Here is a 21,688-nt window from a genome sequence, read left to right on the forward strand (position 1 = left end):
CATTAGAGATTCCGTAGCAACAATAAGACTTCCGGTTTTCGGATTTTGCCTTCAAAATAGAGGTCCGTGGTAAAATGCGATTTTAATAATATTAAATGTATCGATTTTCAGGGGTGTAAAAAGTACAAAGTAGAAGTACTCGGCTGTGTTCACCAGTTTTGGGAAGTTCCTAAAGAAGGGTTAAATGAACATGTAAACAGAGTTCATAACTCATCAGTGTCCTTAATTGATAATTTACACTCTTCCTTTTTATTTAATTGATCACTAGTTAGTTTTGAACTCCCTTTACCTGGTTATTTAGATCTTAATTAGATACTTCCCAAAAGTGGTGAACACAGCCGAGCCCAGTTGAGTACTTTTACTTTGTACTTTTTACACCTCTGTCGATTTTGACACTTTGCTTAGTGTATATAGTAAAAATGTACTCTAGGAAATGTTCAGGAGACTGAGTAGAATAATTATATGCAAAGAAATCAAGGGGCACTGTGTATTTGCAATTGTTGCTGGCATTTTACTCCACCCATCCTAGATCCTATTGGCCACAATGTAACTCAATGGATATGAAATATATATTGCCCTATAGAAAAAAAACTGTTCTATACGCCGCAGTGAATGTATTGTAGGAAATGTTCAGGAGACTCTATATATTGATTATATGCAAAGAAATCAAGGGGCACTGTGTATTTGCAATTGTTGCTGGTGTTTTACTCCGCCCACCCCATTGGCCACAATGTAACTCAATGGATATTAAATATATATTTACCTATAAAAAAAAACTGTTCTATACGCCGCAGTGAATGTTTAGTAGGAAATGTTCAGGAGAGTGGATAGAGTAATTATATGCAAAAAAATCAAGGGGCACTGTGTATTTGCAATTGTTGCTGGCATTTTACTGCCCTCATCCCATTGGCCACAATGTAACTCAATGGATATTAAATATATATTGGCCTATAAAAAAAAAACTGTTCTATACGACGCAGTGAATGTATTGTAGGAAATGTTCAGGATACTCTGTAGATTGATTATATGCAAAGAAATCAAGGGGCACTGTGTATTTGCAATTGTTGCTGGTGTTTTACTCCACCCATTCCATTTGCCACAATGTAACTCAATGCATATGAAATATACACTCACCTAAAGGATTATTAGGAACACCTGTTAAACTTCTCATTAATGCAATTATCTAATCAACCAATCACATGGCAGTTGCTTCAATGCATTTAGGGGTGTGGTCCTGGTCAAGACAATCTCCTGAACTCCAAACTGAATGTCAGAATGGGAAAGAAAGGTGATTTAAGCAATTTTGAGCTTGCCATGGTTGTTGGTGCCAGACGGGCCGGTCTGAGTATTTCACAATCTGCTCAGTTACTGGGATTTTCATGCACAACCATTTCTAGGGTTTACAAAGAATGGTGTGAAAAGGGAAAAACATCCAGTATGCGGCAGTCCTGTGGGCGAAAATGCCTTGTTGATGCTAGAGGTCAGAGGAGAATGGGCCGACTGATTCAAGCTGATAGAAGAGCAACTTTGACTGAAATAACCACTCGTTACAACCGAGGTATGCAGCAAAGCATTTGTGAAGCTACAACACGCACAACCTTGAGCCGGATGGGCTACAACAGCAGAAGACCCCACCGGGTACCACTCATCTCCACTACAAATAGGGAAAAGAGGCTACAATTTGCACAAGCTCACCAAAATTGGACAGTTGAAGACTGGAAGAATGTTGCCTGGTCTGATGAGTCTCGATTTCTGTTGAGACATTCAGATGGTAGAGTCAGAATTTGGCGTAAACAGAATGAGAACATGGATCCATCATGCCTTGTTACCACTGTGCAGGCTGCTGGTGGTGGTGTAATGGTGTGGGGGATGTTTTCTTGGCACACTTTAGGCCCCTTAGTGCCAATTGGGCATCGTTTAAATGCCACGGCCTACCTGAGCCTTGTTTCTGACCATGTCCATCCCTTTATGACCACCATGTACCCATCCTCTAATGACTACTTCCAGCAGGATAATGCACCATGTCACAAAGCTCGAATCATTTCAAATTGGTTTCTTGAACATAACAATGAGTTCACTGTACTGAAATGGCCCCCACAGTCACCAGATCTCAACCCAATAGAGCATCTTTGGGATGTGGTGGAACGGGAGCTTCGTGCCCTGGATGTGCATCCCACAAATCTCCATCAACTGCAAGATGCTATCCTATAAATATGGGCCAACATTTCTAGAGAATGCTTTCAGTACCTTGTTGAATCAATGCCACGTAGAATTAAGGCAGTTCTGAAGGCGAAAGGGTGCAAAAACACAGTATTAGTATGGTGTTCCTAATAATCCTTTAGGTGAGTGTATTTCATATCCATTGAGTTACATTGTGGCCAATAGGATCTTGGATGGGTGGAGTAAAATGCCAGCAACAATTACAAATACACAGTTTCCCTTGATTTCTTTGCATATAATTATTCTACCCACTCTCCTGAACATTTCCTAGAGTACATTTATGCTATATACACAAAGCAAAGTGTCAAAATCGATACATTTAATATTATTAAAATCGCATTTTACCGCAGACTTCTATTTTGAAGGCAAAATCCGAAAACCCGAAGTCTTATTGTTGCTACGGAATCTCTAATGTTCCCAGCATGACGCTAATCACTTTTTTTGGTCTTCAAGAAGCCAATTTTTATAAGGCTCCTTTTCCAGCAATTTTGTAAATGTGCACCAGGTGAGTGACGCCAGAGTAAACGATTTAACGAGAGGCGGGTAGCAGGAGGGGGGAGGGGGTGGGCTGAGGCGTTAATTTTGAGCGAAAAGACCATATTTATGTTTTATAGAAAAAAATGAACACTTCAAAATTACTTTGTGAATTCACATATATTGTCTTTTAATAATTCAAGCACTTTTTAAGTACTTCATCATTAATATGACTTTTTTCAATGGTTTTCAAGGACTTACATTTCAAAAAGTCAAATTCAAGTACTTCAAGCACTTTGTACAAACCCTGTTCACAAACTGTGATCCATTGGTAGCTATAAACCCTTAATAAATGATAATTCACCATTAGTTAATATTTTCTGTCCCTTTACATAAAGTGAGGAATTATCCTAGATTAACAATGACTAATGACCCATTGGTACAGTCGCTATAAATAACTGAATCATATTTCATTAATAAAGTAAGGTTAATCATTATTAATGGTTTGTTTATGTATGTGTTCATCATTCATAAATGTTAACTACTGTATTCGTAAATGCTAGTTTATGCTACTCTTATCGGAAAGTGTTACCTCAGATCCTGGATATCAAATTATCTGACTGAACAAATGCCTAGCTACTGTTGCCTACTCCTACAGAAGCGCTTAAGCAAAGTCCTTTACTCCCGCTTCAAATCCTTTAAAAAAAAAGGCAAAAATAATGTGAGGTCTGGCCCTCGGTTCGTTTCTATGTAGTTACGACCCTGCCTGTCCTGTATAAAAACATTGATAATAAGGGACATTTTAAGTAAAATTCTGCTCTATAGCTAGTGCTACGGTTTTCATGAAAAACTGTGTAAAGGAAAAAAAAAATCGACCATTTTACACAGGTTTTGGGTGAGAAGTAACTTCCAATTATCATAATACATTAATGAGAGAGCTTGCCCGAATGCGCTCACTAAAATCAGAAAATGACTCTGTATTTGCCGTATGCGGTTGATAGTCAAAATGCAAACTGGAGGCAGATGTGCGAGATGGCATCACATGAATGTTCAATTGGATGAGAACAAACAGGTTATAGGCCTATTTATTACGGTCTGCTCTCGTAGATATGTTAATTGTCTTATATTTTATTAAATAGACATATGTCTGAAATATGCGCCAATTGGATATGGCAAGGTATGGCAGCTGCTATTTTTCATAATAATAAAACAACTAAAATTGTATTGCCTTCAAATTGCTTAAAAATTATGGATTCATCATTTTCTCACGCTCATCATTTGTGCAAGCAATATGATTCTCAAGCGATTTGCTAAAATAGTTTTTTATTCACCCCTCTGTTTTTGTTTTTACACTGTATATTTTACGTAGCTAATGTATTTAGCCTATTAATATTCAAGTTTTGAGCGTTTGCCTGTGTGTGTTTTTGTGACCTTTTTACATATTACATAGCTAAACTTATCAATATCATTAGCAGCGGGAAGATGAATCTCAGGTTGCTAATTTGCATTTAACTAGCATCGAACGAGAGATGCTTTCGTACCTGTGAACTGTGTGACGGCGGGTGGGGTGCCCCATAGAAATGAGTGACATTTTTGAGAGGCAACTTGGATTTTCGGTAGCAGTTATTGAAACTGAAAGTATTGCACTGAATGGTCATTTTATGTGTGTATTATTAGTCTCCTGAGACCTCGTTGCAGCATGCACATATGCACAATTCATGCTTCTTCATCTATGAGAAGAAAATACACCGCTGATAAATTCATAATAGCGTACCGGTCAGTGATATGAGTGTCAATGAGAGAACTTTTTCTTCCTTCATGATTTTCGACTGTGTGTTATTAAAGCATTTTGGCCAGCTGCTTTAGATAAGCACAACAGCCTAGAAATTATGTCTGTGATTGTAGTTTTTTTTTTCAGTAACGAATTAAATCAAACTTGTTATTGAAGATCAAAATCAGCATGCACGGTTGGCCCTTATAGCTACTTCGAAACTAAAATAATTTCAATTTTGTGTGAAGTTTTTGGTTTTGCTGTATTTCGAACACCCATTGATTCCCTAGTAGAAATTGTTAGACGAGGCTTTGGTCCAAATGAAAATTTAACACAAAGATTTATTAATAGGAAATGATAAGTCAAAATACATGAAATACGCTACAGCGGTCAAATACTTGTTGGAACCCTCAAGCTTCCACAAATATTTGCCCCAAATCAATACTTTTCACTCTCGTGAGTAAAACCCATCCTTATTGGCTCTTCGTTGGCATGGTGACATGTTGGACGAGTCTCGTTATCTTCGCTGTCCAATGAGGAAGGACATGCTGTAAACTTTTCCCTTTGGGGTTATTTTCGGTCACAGATCAACAGGTACTAGCATACAGATGTGAAATCTTAACAAGGTTACCAGAATTAGCATTCTATTGTCCTAGCCTAGACTAGAACATCAGGGGGCTGGAGACAGAAGGTTTCTTCTATATGTTAATTGCTGGGTTCTAATCCTGTCTCTCTAACCAAGACAGGAGAAAAGTCTGAGTGAGTGTGGCTGAGTGTAAGACAAAAGACAGTCTTTACCTATTCTTCCCAGAGATAAGGTGAGAATTTCAACAGTATGATGGAGTTTTAAACCTTGGAAGTTATACCTGGCTGCAACATACAATTTAATAAAACAAAAACATAAAAATACATGGTTATTAAATCAGCATTATTGAAACTTCATTTATCTCAACAATCCCCCATTTCACACCATTTATGGACAACTATAAATGTCCCTGAGAATAAAGATATTACATAAACAGAAATATAACAAGAATGTAGACATCAATTGTTGTAAACCAGTTGTAAAAAATACTTCATGATAGATTGCTGGAAAGGAATGTAAACAGTTGTAAAAAATAAAATACTTCATAATTTATACAAGAGATCCATTTTCTTTTCCGAACTCGCTATCTGACTCATTATCTTCCATCCAAGGTGCTAAAGGTGCTTGTCTTAACAAAAACTGTTCCTCTTTTGTTCTCCATTTTGTTTTACTGGTGAAGGGGGAAAACATTCCAAGGAGGTTGAATTTTTTAATCTACCAGATAGAGAGACAAAGATTTTCTGGTTCTGTTGTGTCTAATTCAAATTCATCAATATATCAATCAAAACCTAGTTTGTGTTTACAGCATGGTCAAATCAGTACTCAGTCTCTCTCTGGGCTCCAATTAGATGTACGTCCAAAGTCATCCCAAATGTTCTGCTCCTCCAAATGTCGGACAGTCAGATGTGAACCATTTCTTTGCAGGCCGGTGTAACAGGACATAAACGTTAGATGTAGCTCAAATGCAGACCCAGCTGTTGTTGTCTTCATTCTGGCTGCTTCATGAGCCAGGTCAGGAGAATCTTTAAACACCAAAGCCCTCCTGTAGCGTGCATCGTCGACCCCAGGTTCCTCTCTCAGCTACCTGGACAGCAGATGAGATGTACGTGGTTTGGACCCAATCAGCGTGGCATGATGTCGTGCCGTTGGTCTTTCCGCCCCCCGTAAACTTTGTCAGGAACCAGTGCTTTCCTTCGCCTCCATCCTCTCAGTTGGAGGTTGCCTTCTCCATCTCATGGCAGAATCGTCAGGACTAGAATTAGTCCAACCCACAGGAACCCGGGACCTCTCTGTAGACGTACGGCGCCCCAATGTAGACTCCGCTCGTAGCTGTAGACAAGTCTGTGTGTGTGTGTGTTTGTGTGTGATCCGTCTTATCTCAGCCCACCTCACAGTTGTCCTTTATGTCAAACTCAGTCTCTCTCTCTCTGGGCTCCAACAAGTCCTCTATTGCCGAATCGCTTTCAAGTGTCCTGTACCTGAAGTGTGAATTATCCTTGAGAAGATTAGTTGCAACTACACAGTACACCATCACAAATATGTCCATTACATTAGCTTGTTGCATCTTGCTGATACACTAGAACACAATCTCATTAAACACTCAAAACCGTATTTCTACTTCCTTTGTCCAAAATAGATGAAAACAGTTGTAATCAGTAACAGTATCGTTAAAACATTTACATTTATGGTGCTTCTATTCTGCTAGTGTAGCAAAACAACAATTCCACTCTTTTCTATAGTTGGTTTAACAACCAACAAAAGAACACAATTTCTCATTTCTCATTGCTGTTTCAATTACTCATCAGCTAAGGTAGTTTGTTTACATTGAAGGATCACACTCAAAGAGTAGTTCATAGACAATTTTCAGTTCATCTATATAATTCACATCTGATTGTGTTGTATCGGAACTACAATCAAATTCACCATTGTTTCACATAAATGATCAAATAAAAATAATGAAAAGTTATCGAACATGTAAATAAACATAGAATTAGAATACCCAATTTGATGTCACCAGTGAGTCTGTTTCTCTTCTGAAGAGTTCAAACAAGACAAAGACCCATTTCAAACAGCACCTCACCCCCCCACAATGGTTTTTCCTTTGTCAGTGAGTCAGGCACTCCCGGGGGTCTGTACCTTTCTTTATGCAGAATTACTTTCTCTGTATCAATTAAAACATAACCAAACTTAGTAAACATGTAACGAATAACCACATGTGCTCCCTGTACCCTTTTACCCACTTATTCCATAGTGCATGAGATTAAAAGGATTACTTCTAATCAACCCCTCCATGAACTGCCACCTTAACGTGGTGGAGGGGTTTGAGTACCCGAGTGACCCTAGGAGCTATGTTGTCTGGGGCTATATGCCCCTGGTAGGGTCTCCCAAGGCAAACAGGTCCTAGGCGACGGGTCAGACTAAGAGCAGTTCAAAACCCTTTAATGATGAAAAACATTTTGAGGACCGTGACGTCGCCCGGTATGGCGCAGCCGGGGCCCCACCCTGGAGCCAGTCCCGGGGTTGGAACTCGTATGCGAGCGCCTGGTGGCCGGGCCTTTCCCACGGGGTCCGGCCAGGCTCAGCCCGAAGGAGCGACGTGGGGCCGCCTTCCCGTGGGCTCACCACCTGCAGGAGGGACCATAAGGGGTCGGTGCGTAGAGGATCGGGCAGCAGTCGAAGGCAGGTGCCTCGACAACCCGATCCCTGGACACGGAAACTAGCTCTAGGGACGTGGAACGTCACCTCGCTGGCGGGGAAGGAGCCTGAGATTGTGCGTGAGGTTGAGAGATTCTGACTAGAAATAGTCGGGATCACCTCTACGCACGGCTTGGGCTATGGAACCACAGTCTTTGAGAGAGGATGGACTCTTCACCAATCTGGAGTTGCCCATAGTGAGAGGCGGCGGGCTGGTGTGGGTTTGCTCATAGCTCCCCAGCTCTGCCGCCATGTGTTGGAGTTTACCCCGGTGAACGAGAGGGTCATTTCCCTGCGCCTACAGGTCGGGGATAGGTCTCTCACTGTTGTTTGTGCCTACGGGCCGAACAGTAGTACAGAGTACCCAACCTTCTTGTAGTCTCTGGGAGGGGTGCTGGAATGTGCTCCAACTGGGTACTCTATCGTTCTACTGGGGGACTTCAACGCCCACGTGGGCAACGACAGTGACACCTGGAGGGGCGTGATTGGGAGGAACGGCCCCCCTGATCAGAACCCGAGCGGTGTTCAGTTATTGGACTTCTGTGCTAGTCACAGTTTGTCCATAACGAACACCATGTTCAAGCATAAGGGTGTCCATCAGTGCACATCGCACCAGGACACCCTAGACCTGAACGCCTTCCCAGGAAGGTGTTTTCCGGGCCCGTCCCACCGGAAGGAGACCCAGGGGAAGACCTAGGACACGCTGGAGGGACATATACACATTTTACATTTCCACAGGCAACGGCCAAACGAAGTTGAGACTAAACAAAGATCATGACTCAATTTACCTCCTAAAGTCTAGGTAATTTTCTCAACTTCAGATGTATGTCTATGTTATTCAAAATACTGGCGGACAGCCAAAATCGCTACTTTCATGCATGTCATGCAAAGACATCAAGATTGTGCAAGCAATTTACATATTGGGCGACTTAAGGTCTCCACCCTTACTACAATTGTATTCAAAATCATAAATTTCAACATTAAAGCTATTGAGAGGAAAATGTATAAGCTTCCACTTATTGTTTGATTATCCCAAAATTGAATATGGTTGTGTTGGTGAAATTAACATAGATGAGACCAGACTGAACACTGGAATTTAACCCTTAGTAAATGGCGAATTTGATTTAACCTACCTTCCTGAAGCTCTGGACTTCACACATTTATTATTGCCATTAAAAAGGCCAAATGTTTTTTTATGGTCCTCAGTCTATACTGTCAATTTAGCCTACATTGTTCGTTAACTGAAGATTTTGAGTTAGTGTCCAACCCACCTTATATTTTTGCAGGTTGTAAAAATGTGCTAATCATTATCTATGACAATTAAACATTAGGGTGGAAATTAAGAACTCATAAGAATGGTAATGTAGACAGAAAACAGATGCATGACGTCACTAAAATCATGGTACAATAAGTAATCCAAAGGAAATTCAATGTAGACCTTAAACACTGCCACATTTTTCCATTTTTGAATTTAACTCCATTAACGAGTATCAGCCGTTGGTTTGAAAACACAAGTATTATCCCAGATATAATTGTAAACAAAAATAGAGGGAAACTATATTAACTAACCAAACGCAATTCAGCATTTAAAATACATCTACTTTTGATTGTGGGGAGTAAACTCGCTTTAGGTGTATTACCCTTTAAATTTTTTTGACTATATCCTCCTGAGACCCTGTGTCCACATGTGAGGACACTGTCATTATAAAATAAACCCAATGTCATCATACGAGGACATCATTTTTTCAAAAAGTACTTCTTGTTCAAAGACCATGCTTGGATATTTTACTTATCAGGTCCTAATTATCCCAAATAGCTATGAGAAATAAAAAATGCATACATTATCAAAACTCAGGTCCTACGAGGATATTGGATTCAAATTCAGTCCTCATGGGACATAGCGTGTCTCCTTAATGTTCAAGTTTATCACCATGTGGATTCTTCATTCTACCACTTAAACAATATATGAGGAGAGCAAAAACAAAACGTTAAACATGAGACTATTTTACCCGATTAGAAAATCATTGTACCAAATTCTAATTCACTAGGTTCATCACTAGGTTTCAGGTTTCACTTGTGCTAGCGAACAGCTCAGCACTCAACAATCAGGTACCACGTGGTAGGCCTTACATTTTCGTGAGACCCCACTTGAGACCTTACGGTTTTACACATTATCATCAACGCCTATATAACATTCAAGGGCTTCTCGAACAACATGTAATATTCAAATAAATAAGCTTGGCCATTATCGAGGAAGGTGATCAGGTTTCCTTGATAAGTTCCAGCTTCATGTTGAGGTAAATAAAGTTTAACTATATACAGGAGCACTCAACTTCTCCATTTCGCAGTCCAACTGCCTAAAATCCTACAGCAATCGCAACGCAATAGGCTAGCTGCAAGGGAATGGTTGTCAGGACATGGAACAAAACGACATCATTCTGATTACAGGTGCTATAACTAAAATACCCCAAAAATAATCTGGGCAAATGTACTTATTATACTTGCCAATTGTACGCCCAATGGAATTTCCCCATAATACACTTCACTCCATACTCCCCCAGTCAAGATTTTGACATTCACTGGGAAAATGTACTTATAATACCGCCCAATTGTACATGAGAAGGAGACTTCTTAAAGACATGGGAGTTGGATTTTCCATGCATAAGTCAAGAGGCACTTTTAATAGGCTTCATAATTAAGCATTTCCAGCCTTTTCTACATTGTACAATTGGGCAGTATTTCCTACCCATTCATTTACATTACAAATGGCACAAGTCAGATAGCCTGACTCATGTACATTTGCAATGTATATGAATGGGTAGGAAATACTGCCCAACTGTACATGAGAAGGAGACGATCAGGAGGGGGTGCAGAGTGATATAGGAGGCACAGTGTCATAGAGGGAGGCATGGACTGATGGAAGAGGGGTGGAGAGATATAGGAGGCACAGGGTCATAGAGGAGGCGCGGAATGATGGAGGTGGTGCCCAGTGATATAGGAGGCGCAGTGTCATTGAGGAGGCATGGACTGATGGAGGAGGGGTGGAGATCAGGAGGAGGTGCAGAGTGATATAGGAGGCGCAGGGTCATAGAGGAGGCGCGGTATGATGGAGGAGGTGGGGAGATCAGGAGGAGGTGTGTAGTGATATAGGAAGAGCGGAGTCGCAAAATGATGGAGGACTAAAGAGGTAGAGTAGATGAAGAGCAAAGTTAGAGTTCCCCTGATGCACCACATCGAAAATGGCTTGTCTCTGAGTGATATAGGTCACAATAGGTCACCCAATGGATTCCATTGGGCGAAACAGCTTTGGGGGGGGGGGGTCACACATGACTTCCGGTGGACGCAGGACGAGGCCACCCCCGATGAACATATCCGAAGCACAGCTCTTTACGACACTCGGAAACCCGTTAAAGTGTGAGGTGAAATTTGAGGAGTCGGCAATGTATTGTCAATGGTAGAGAGCAAAGTGTACAATTGCTGAATACAAAGTGTACAATTGCAGAATGAAAAACTGCACACAGCTAGCATAACTGTGTGGATGATTCATCTCCCCATTCCCCCGATGGAGCACATCGAAAACGGTGTGTCTATTAGCGACCTACGGGCCGCAATATGTCAAAAACACATAAATCACTTCTACGCAGGATGTGTTTTCGGGCCTAGTCTACGTCCAGATCCTGTGTATTACATTGCCGGTGGCAATGTATTACACAGCACGTGTACTGTCCAGGTAATACTCACCAAGAGTACACCGTCCACAAGCAATGTTTATGAAAGGGGAGAACATACCTCGCAATTTGCCAGTGTACATGAGTCAGGCTATCTGACTTGTGCCATTTGTAATGTAAATACTGCCCAATTGTACAATGTAGAAAAGGCTGGAAATGCTTAATTATGAAGCCTATTAAAAGTGCCTCTTGATGTATGCTTGGAAAATCCAACTCCCATGTCTTTAAGATGTCTCCTTCACATGTACAACTGGGCAGTATTTCCTACCCATTCATTTACATGGCAAATGTACAGGAGTTAGCTTAACTGACTCTTGTACATTTGCAATATATATGAATGGTTAGAGTTGAAGTCTAACACTTCCCCGAGTTGGTTTGTTGGAAAGGAGAATAAAACACCAGGAGTCAGGTCAATTATCATACCGTATATTCCGTTTATTACAAAAGCTTTTGGAGACAAGGTGTCGCCGCACAATGTCTAAGGATCAACAGTCAAAACATCATTTTATACTTCCACTACGCCCAAAAGATAGAGGCGTTAAGTTACAAAGCAGTGTGCCATTGGCCCAATCCCAGTTCTATTCCTTATAAGGATAACTGCAAGTATCCCCTTGCCCCCCTTGTGGTTTCTGTGTTGTCTGTCCGACTATGTGTGTGTGTCTCTAACCTGTGTCCTGTTTCTCAAAAGACAGACATACTAAATCTTTCTCTCCCCGGCAACCGCTTGAACAGGGTTTCCTATTCTCCTACTTGCACCTTCCATTTTAGCTCATATTACAAACAATTAACATTTTGTTTCATTGGTTACAACAGCTTACAACAGTTCACTAACTTATACAATCAATATATCTACAATTCCCCCTTTTGATCTCTCCCCAGAGAGATCACCCCTATTCGCCAAGCTCCAGTTCTCCCGGGTCATGCTGCTCCAGTATAGGCATCAGCATCCCTAGTGGCGGTCCTGGAGCCTTCTCAATGGCTGTAGAGATCACTCTCATGGCAAGCCCTCTTATGCATGGGATACAACAACACCCACAAGTAACCATTATAGCACCAAATGTAGCAAGAGATAAAAGAACAGACATTATCAAACCTTTCCACTGGCCGAACATCGAGGTCAGCCATTCCTCCAGCGGATTATCTATCCCCGAATGCTCATATGCGACCCCTTGACATAGTCCAATTCAATCCCCCAAATTTCCTCAAACAGGTGTCCTCAGGTGGGGTCGCGAACCTCTTCGCTGGGGGAATGAAGACCCGATGCCAACCTGGGAAACCTGTAACAACACACAACACACATCATTATTCCACCAATGCCCATATATCATTTCATTCTACTATCATCTCCCCAGACCTTTCTCTGTAACCCTGTCATCTTGGTACGAGTGGTAGGAGCCACTCGGTGTCCTATACCCCCTTTTGTTACAGTATTCTTCAGTTCCTTCCCCTAAGAGTCTATTCCCCTGGCGCCGTCCTTTGTCTCCTTCACTCGCTCGTAGTCCCGCCGTGTCCTGGGGTCCGCTCCTGGCACCGGTCCGGCTGGTGCTGGTCCTCCTTCCGTCCACACTGGGGAAAGTTCCTCCTTCCCGGTTTGGATGAGATCCGTCAGCGATCTCCCTGGCTCCTGCGCTGGTGTACACTGGCTCCAATGGTACCACGTCTCTCCTTTGTCCCTCAGGCGGACCGCATGGCTCGTTCTCTCCACCACCTGATGAGGACCCGTCCACCTTGGCTCCGACCACTTTCGCTTGATGACCTTCAGCAGCACCCACTCCGCCTGGGGCAGGTTCTGGTCCAGCGGGTGCAGGTCCCTCCGTTCTCCGAATCTGTTGGTGAATTCTGAAACGAGAGCTCGCAATTCATCAAAATACACTCTGTGATCTTTGGGCCACTTTTCCCCTTCCGGGACCGCAGGCCCCGCGGCTGGTCCTGGAAACTGTCTCCCCGTCAGCAGCTCGTATGGGGTGAACCCAGTGGTCTGATCGAATCGTCATGAGTGCCAGTGGCAGTGCATCCACCCAGTTCAATTTAGTCTGTGCACATATCTTAGCCAACTTGTTTTTTAAGTTTTGGTTCATCCTTTCTACCTTTCCCTGGGACTGTGGATGGTATACAGTGCCAAAAGCATGTTTTAGGCCCAATAAGCTCTCTACCTTCTGTAAATCACTGTTCTTAAAGTGAGTCCCATTGTCTGACCTGATTTTCTCTGGGAAGCCGTGTCTGGGAATGTACTGGTTCACTAAACACTTGATCACTGTCTGACTGTCCTCCCTTCTTGCCGGCCAGGCTTCTGGCCACCCTGTGAATGTCCACACACACTAACATGTAGCGGCACCCCCGTACAGTTTCCCCCATGTCCGTGTAGTCTATCACTATCTCTTGTCCAGGTCTCGTCGTCATGGGGAACACCCCCATCTCAGATTTGATCGTCGGTTTTGGGTTGTGGTGAGTGCAGATGGTGCATGTCCTAGTGTAGTTACGTACCATGTCTACCATAAACGGATGCCACCAAAGGCACAAGTTCCTCAACATCTGTGCTGGCCCTACATGGCCCAACCCATGGGCTTCTGCAAATTTATCTCCCCGCATGGCTGGTGGAAGTATTACTCTACCATCTGGCCCTCTCCAGAGCCCGCTCATCTCTGTTGCTCCTCTCTGTTGCCAAATTGTTTTCTCTTGTGGGGAAGCCCCCTTTTTATGTCTCACTAGCTCATAACTCTCAGAGCCTTCTCCCCCTTTTTTCTGAAACAGGACCCCGTTCATGACTTGACCTGTTTCAGAAACATCTAGAAAAAGGGTTTTGTGTAGTCGGGTATGGCCAGATCAACTGCGGTGGCTAGTTGTTGTTTCAGCAAAATGAAGGCCTGGTCGGCCGGGCAAGACCAATTGAGAGTGGCTTTAAGTTTACGCATTCCCTGCTCTTTAACTAGCGCTCTAAGTGGCTCTGTGACCCCTGAATAGTTTGGGATGTAATTGCGGCTGTACCCCGTGAGCCCCAGGAATGATAGCATTTCCTGAAGAGTAGTGGGTTTAGGATGGTGGAGGATGGTTGTGCGGTGAGCTGGGGAAAGCCCTGCTCCCTTCTGCGAGATTACTCTGCCCAGAAAGGAGACCTGCGTCCTTACCAGCTGTAGCTTTTCTTTTGACACCTTGAACCCTTTCTCAGCCAGTCTGGTACTGGAGCTGCCCCTTGGTTTGGGTATCCTCTGCCCCTTGCAGTGTTCTGTGGGCACTCTCTGGACCAGTGGTTCGGGTCACCACACGCAAAGCAGGCTCCGTATGGGACTTGGGCTCCTGGAGCCCCTCTGCCTCTACCCCGCCCCCTCCCCCTACCATAACCTCCCCTCGGAGTCCCTGGTTGATAGGGCGCAGTGAATGCCCCCCGGCCACTGTGAGTTTGGGGTGCCCATGTGGGAACAGGGTATAAATCGGGTGTGTCAGGTTCTCCTGAGCCTAGGGCTGCCATCCGTCTGTGTTTCCAGGAGACTTTGTAAAATTACAAGTATAATGTGAAATCATGGGGCACTTCGCTACATCCAGCAAAACTATATTTTCTGCTCCCTATTTAACAGAAAAATGCAACACACTATACTGTACATGGAATTCATATTGCCTCATTAGTTAGCAGCTAATGCTTTTATTAGGAGTCTGGCTAGTTACTCTGAGGTCAAGAACATTTTATAAGACATTTTAGCCATTAATAATTTGCCTTTTACATATGATGTTATGTTTTCCAGCCTCAGTAGCTAATCTATGCTCAGTAGCTAATTAATCCACTGTTTTCATTTGTACAATGAGAAATATTTAGTGGAATGCAATGTTGCCTAGCTAGGAACATTAGCTAACGAAAATATATTTAACTAACCTCAGTTTATACTAACGTTAGTCCATCTAAAATCATTTTGGTTACATGAACATTATAACATACAATTTTGCCAATAATAATTTGACCTTTTAGAGATGGTGTCATGCATTCAAGTCTAGGTAGTTCATCTATGCTCATGTAGCTAAGTTAATTCTCTGTTTTCAGTTGTACAATGACTTACTAATGTAAGCAAATGTGATGGTTTCTGTCAAAAATAATTGCTAGAAGAGCCTCAGTCTAAGCTAGCATTAGTTCACTTTAAATCATTCTTGTGACATGAACACTAACCTGGGGTTAGTAGAGCGCAACCTACAGAGAGATAATCTAAACAGAGAGGTTTCTGTTGTTCTCATTATCTAGGCACATTCACCTACAATGAAACATACATTCACATTGTAATTGTTAATGCTCAGATTCCACACTCCCCCCTATCAAACATTTAAAGAAAAACATTACATGCTTGATAAAACATTACAAGACAATTCAATTCCTAATGAAAAGAAAAGGCCCATACACTTATGTTACAAATGACTAAGATGAAACAATAAAAGGAGCATCTGACCAATCAGGTCTTATTGTTCCTCAAATGAAAATGAATGTAAACAAGAACCATTGACACACCACACTCCGACACATAACTCAATGTATGACAGTCATCAATCCCGCTCCCACCTCAGATTTATAATCGAGAAACATTTTGACATCAATAGGCTACTATCAGGGTCCATTGAACAATCAAAACCCCCCTTGGTTCCATGCGACAATATCATACAAAAGACGTATGCATATCCTGTTGTACCTGTGACAGATTCTACCTTTAAAATAGGGGAAACATCTACCTTTGACAGGGACCACCTATAATAGGGAACAATTCACTGTCCAAACATACCATGATAGCCGTCATAATGTAGATCATTAAGCATCATCACAAATACGCCAAAGTCCAATATTGGGATTGTCATCGTAAAGAGTTTCCCACCTGTCTTGTGAGAAACAAACCTTCATACATATGAAATCACCATATCAGTTCATTTCGGAAAATCTCAGATTGTAAATAAATAAGTTAGTTTTCAATCAAGTGTCCTTCAGTTTTCTTTGTCTTGCTTCAGTGATGAAAGTTCCAATATCAATTATTGCAGTCATTGTGATGTGGACCCAGCAAATTGCCTGGTTGTCCTAACAAGTCAGTGTAGGTGTATTAATGGAACAGTGAGTTTCCAACACTTCACTAATTCAAGATTAAGACCATAACAGTGTCTCCCACTGTGTTGGGACCATGTGACCTTTCCAGTCAACAGACCCGTGGTACTCTGACCTGTAGTATGTAGAGTCCTTCAGGACTCAGGTGGATTCTCCTCTGATCTCGCTGTCGACGATTCATCTAGAAATGGAGTGTGAAGCCAAGTGTTGTGGTCAGGATGATTTGGAACAGATTCAACCAGTATAGTTATAGAAATCCTTCTTGAACATGTTGCTGGTACTCTCACACTCAGTTGTCTGTATCCAGTCAGTGACGTGATGTATCATCAGAAAAGGGGTTGTGATGTCCTGAAAGTATAACTGCAAAACAACGATTAGTGTGGTTCAACAGTCCATCTGACTTTCATCCACTGGGTATGGTTCCGTCAACTCCCAACAATGAAGACAATAGATCAGTCCTGCAAACTTCAAAGTTCCTTTTCCATCCAGAACTGGCTTGGTTGATGTTTGGTTCCTTGTGCTATATTATTGCCCAATAGCAACTAGCAGTGGAATAAGATTGTCAGTCTTGACTTAGCTTTGTCAAATCAGAAAAGGTTAGATCTATTCTATCCAACCAATAAAATGTTAGACCTTACATCAAACAAAAATCTCCAAATAAACCAATTAAAAACATCCTGTAAATGAAAAATGTAAAACATAACAGATGCCAATGCTCCGTTATAACTATGCAAACAGGAAAAACTAAATTTTTTACATAACTCCTTATAAAAACCAATTTTATTTGCCTTGAGCCTTAAGCTCAACTCTTTCCAATCATAATCAATTATAATGTCATACATCCCCCCCTGCCCTCACTTCTTTAAGTCAACGGAAAATGACACCATGAGTGAATGCAGAACAATGACAAATACGGCCACAGGAGGCGCCATCCTGAACCCGCACTAGCCATCTTTTCAGGACGGACATGAAAAATAGAGAATTGGTAGTAGGGATGGATCTATAGTCCATTTGATAAGGAGTTGCATCCTGTATATTCATCAAAACAAAGTGAACATGTTAAAAAACATGAACATTCACTAACACAAAAACATCAAATGTGCAACACGGTCACTTGTGCGAAGGAATTATAAACCATATAACCTATTAACTAATTTGTCAAACATAGCTAAACAGCTCTCAAATTTGACTTTACCACAGTACCATCACACAGGTCTGTGAAATTGGCTATCATGCATTTATAATGTCCTGTAGTTTCTTGGCAAAGGCCTAACTAAATTGTTTGGCCCCCAAGGGATAAGCTGCGCAACTAAATTGTAGGAGTGAAAAAACCCCAGCCCATGTGCAGTGGTTTACTTTTTTCAACCACCAGGGCAATTGTATTAGCATAGCTACAGCACATTATTTGTTTTTACTTATATTTTTAATTAGAACCACAGCATTGCATACAAGACAGTATGGCATTGGGTTTTAACATCCATCCATCCATCCATCCATCTTCTTCCGCTTATCCGGGGCCGGGTCGCGGGGGCAGTAGTCTAAGCAGGGATGCCCAGACTTCCCTCTCCCCAGACACATCCTCTAGCTCTTCCGGGGGGACACCGAGGCGTTCCCAGGCCAGCCGGGAGACATAGTCCCTCCAGCGTGTCCTAGGTCTTCCCCGGGGTCTCCTCCCGGTGGGACGGGACCGGAACACCTTCCCAGGAAGGCGTTCCGGAGGCATCCGAAAAAGATGCCCAAGCCACCTCAGCTGACCCCTCTCGATGTGGAGGAGCAGTGGCTCTACTCTGAGCTCCTCCCGGGTGACCGAGCTTCTCACCCTATCTCTAAGGGATCGCCCAGCCACCCTGCGGAGAAAACTCATTTCGGCCGCCCTGTATCCGGGATCTTGTCCTTTCGGTCATGACCCAAAGCTCATGACCATAGGTGAGAGTAGGAACGTAGATTGACTGGTAAATCGAGAGCTTCGCCTTGCGGCTCAGCTCTTTCTTCACCACGACAGACCGATACATCGACTGCATAACTGCAGAAGCTGCACCGATCCGTCTGTCAATCTCTCGTTCCATCCTTCCCTCACTCGTGAACAAGACCCCTAGATACTTAAACTCCTCCACTTGAGGCAGGCACTCTCCACCAACCTGAAGTGGGCAAGCCACCCTTTTCCGACTGAGGACCATGGCCTCGGATTTGGAGGTACTGATTTTCATCCCCACCGCTTCACACTCGGCTGCAAACCGTCCCAGTGCATGCTGAAGGTCCTGGTTAGAAGGGGCCAACACGACAACATCATCTGCAAAGAGCAGAGACGAAATTGTGTGGTCCCCAACCTGACACCCTCCGGCCCCTGGCTGCGCCTAGAAATTCTGTCCATAAAAATTACAAACAGAACCGGTGACAAAGGGCAGCCCTGCCGGAGTCCAACATGCACTGGGAACAAGTCTGACTTACTGCCGGCAATGCGGACCAAGCTCCTGCTTCGGTTGTATAGGGACCTGACAGCCCTTAGCAAAGGACCCAGGACCCCATATTCCCCAAGCACCCTCCACAAGATGCCGCGAGGGACACAGTCCGAATGCCTTCTCCAAATCCACAAAACACATGTGGATTGGTTGGGCAAACTCCCATGAACCCTCCAACACCCCGTAGAGGGTATAGAGCTGGTCCAGTGTTCCACGGCCCGGACGAAAACCACACTGTTCCTCCTGAATCCGAGGTTCTACTATCGGCCGTATTCTCCTCTCCAGAACCCTGGCATAGACTTTCCCGGGCAGGCTGAGAAGTGTGATCCCCCTATAGTTGGAACACACCCTCCGGTCCCCCCTTCTTAAAAAGAGGGACCACCACCCCGGTCTGCCATCCCAGAGGCACTGTCCCCGACCGCCACGCGATGTTGCACAGGCGTGTCAACCAAGACAGCCCCACAACATCCAGAGACTTGAGATACTCAGGGCGGATCTCATCCACCCCCGGTGCCTTGCCACCGAGGAGTTTCTTGACCACCTCTGTGACTTCAGCCCGGGTGATGGACGAGTCCACCTCTGAGCCCTCATCCTCTGCTTCCTCAATGGAAGACATGTCAGCGGGATTGAGGAGATCCTCAAAGTACTCCTTCCACCGCCCGACGACATCCTCAGTTGAGGTCAACAGCTGCCCACCTCTACTGTAAACAGCGTTGGTAGGGCACTGTTTCCCTCTCCTGAGGCGCCGGACGGTTTGCCAGAATCTCTTCGAGGCCAGCCGATAGTCCTTCTCCATGGCCTCACCGAACTCCTCCCAGGCCCGAGTTTTTGCCTCCACAACCACCCGGGCTGCAGCCCGCTTGGCCTGTCGGTACCCGTCAGCTGCCTCAGGAGTCCCACAAGCCAACCAGGCCTGATAGGATTCCTTCTTCAGCTTGACGGCATCCCTTACTTCCGGTGTCCACCACCGGGTTCGGGGATTGCCGCCTCGACAGGCACCGGAGACCTTACAGCCACAGCTCCGGCGGCCGCTTCGACAATGGCGGTGGAGAACATGGTCCACTCGGACTCAATATCTCCAACCTCCCTCGGGATCCAGTCGAAGCTCTGTCGGAGGTGGGAGTTAAAGATCTCCCTGACAGGAGACTCGGCCAGACGTTCCCAGCAGACCCTTACAGTACGCTTGGGCCTGCCGAGTCTGTCCAGCTTCCTCCCCCGCCAATCGGATCAACTCACCACCAGGTGGTGATCAGTTGACAGCTCCGCCCCTCTCTTCACCCGAGTGTCCAAGACATACGGCCACAGGTCAGATGAGACGACAACAAAGTCGATCATCGACCTGCGGCCTAGGGTGTCCTGGTGCCACGTGCACTGATGGACACCCTTATGCTTGAACATGGTGTTCGTTATGGACAAACTGTGACTAGCACAGAAGTCCAATAACTGAACACCACTCGGGTTCAGATCAGGTGGGCCGTTCCTCCCAATCACGCCCCTCCAGGTGTCACTGTCGTTGCCCACGTGGGCGTTGAAGTCCCCCAGTAGAACAATAGAGTCCCCAGTCGGAGCACTTTCCAGCACCCCTCCCAGAGACTCCAAGAATGTCGGGTACTCTGCACTGCCGTTCGGCCCGTAGGCACAAACAACAGTGAGAGACCTATCCCCGACCCGTAGGCGCAGGGAAACGACCCTCTCGTTCACCGGGGTAAACTCCAACACATGGCGGCAGAGCTGGGGAGCTATGAGCAAACCCACACCAGCCCGCCGCCTCTCACCATGGGCAACTCCAGAGTGGTGAAGAGTCCATCCTCTCTCAAGGAGTGTGGTTCCAGAGCCCAAGCCGTGCGTAGAGGTGATCCCGACTACCTCTAATCGGAACCTCTCAAACTCACGCACTAACTCAGGCTCCTTCCCCGCCAGCGAGGTGACATTCCACGTCCCTAGAGCCAGTTTCCGTGTCCAGAGATCGGGTTGTCTAGGCCCCTGCCTTCGACTGCCGCCCGATCCTCTTTGCACCGGCCCCTTATGGTCCCTCCTGTGGGTGGTGAGCCCACGGGAGGGCGGCCCCACGTCACCCGTTCGGGCTGAGCCCGGCCGGGCCCCATGGGGGAAGGCCCGGCCACCAGGCGCTCGCATTCGAGCCCCAACCCCGGGCCTGGCTCCGGGGTGGGGCCCCGGCTGCGCCATACCGGGCGACGTCACGGTACTCAAAATTGTATTCTTCATTAAGGGGTTTTGAACCGCTCTTAGTCTGACCCGTCGCCTAAGACCTGTTTGCCTTGGGAGACCCTACCAGGGGCATATAGCCCCAGACAACATAGCTCCTAGGGTCACTCGGGTACTCAAACCCCTCCACCACGTTAAGGTGGCAGTTCTTGGAGGGGTTGTACTAGGGGTTTTAACATGTTAGTCCATTATGTTTCTGCAATTTTGACAATTCTTCAAAACTTAAATATATCACATTATACATTATACAAAATGAAAACAAACACCCCTAGTACAGGGGCCCACCTCTTTAAGAAAGCCGTTTTCTGAAGTCGTAATGCAAATGTGATTTGTTCCATTTCGTACAACACCCATACTTTTTGAATCCAAGCATTGTATGATGGAGGGTCAGGTTTTAACCATGTGCAGGTAATACACTTAATGGCTGCAGCAAGTAAAATTTGTAATAAATATATTTTAGTTCTA

This window comes from Esox lucius, chromosome 7, assembly GCF_011004845.1.
Source record: "Esox lucius isolate fEsoLuc1 chromosome 7, fEsoLuc1.pri, whole genome shotgun sequence".
Classification (NCBI taxonomy): Eukaryota; Metazoa; Chordata; class Actinopteri; order Esociformes; family Esocidae; genus Esox; species Esox lucius.